General features: G+C 43.4%; 1 protein-coding gene across 1 annotated transcript in view; it reads right to left on the reverse strand.

Annotated features, from left to right (window-relative positions):
* Positions 1-294, reverse strand: part of nrxn3b (neurexin 3b) — a 389,076-nt gene extending 388,782 nt beyond the window's left edge. Inside the window, exon 1 of the mRNA XM_031872805.1 lies at positions 236-294. The gene's annotated coding sequence lies outside the window, so the exon portion shown is untranslated. The remainder of the gene's footprint in view (positions 1-235) is intronic.
* Positions 295-864: the final 570 nt, after the last annotated feature.

Genomic DNA, 864 nt, shown 5'->3' on the forward strand with positions numbered 1-864 from the left:
AACAGTAGTAACAAAACAATAATATGAGCGACGGGGGCTCCCTCTCATGAGGGCTCATTATCACAGCTGCCGTCCCGCGCTCCTACTGCTACAATGGCGGTCAGCAATCTGGCATTAGCTGCTAGCTAGCTAAACTTACACAGTTAAACATTTACAAGATCTAACACATTGCCACCAACGTACACTATAACGATATCTACTAGCCCGGGGTAGCTAAATACCATCACCAGCTTACCTGTAAATACAAAGATATACATTTAGGTATGCAGTCGCTTCTCAGCACTTTCTTCTTCTATCCTGTTCAGAGATCCTCATGTTCTCGCATATTCACGCGAGACTTCCCTCTGGCTCTCTGTCACAGACACTGCTGATGTCGCAACACTGCCACCTACTGGCGATCCACTGGATCTACTGCCTACAAATGTATCTGGCGATAAATAACACTGTACCCCACATTTTAACTAAAATGAACACTTCCTCCTCATAAACACATAGGAAACATAATAAACTCACTTAACTTACACTACACCCAAGCAACTATTGTACTTCCTGAACTCAAATGACTTATTGTGCCACACACACACACACACAGTGTGGGCCTAAGCTATGTGGTATGACAGTCAAACTCCAGAGGTCCCATCTCTATTCCTCTTTCAGCTGCAGAGCCTCGGCTTCACTGTCCAATCGATAATATGACAAATTGATAAAAATGGCTGTGATAAGGTTGAATAGCCATGGATCCTCTTTTCTGTCCTTCTTACAAGTGAACCGAAAGTGGATATTAAGGCCATATAGAGTGCGGTAACACTCTGTAACCTGGCACTACACTGAATTGAAAGAGCACGTCTAAAGAGTCATTTAGTT

Source organism: Anarrhichthys ocellatus, unplaced genomic scaffold (genome assembly GCF_004355925.1).
Source record: "Anarrhichthys ocellatus isolate YVR2014 unplaced genomic scaffold, GSC_Weel_1.0 scaffold66, whole genome shotgun sequence".
In the NCBI taxonomy this organism is placed as follows: domain Eukaryota; kingdom Metazoa; phylum Chordata; class Actinopteri; order Perciformes; family Anarhichadidae; genus Anarrhichthys; species Anarrhichthys ocellatus.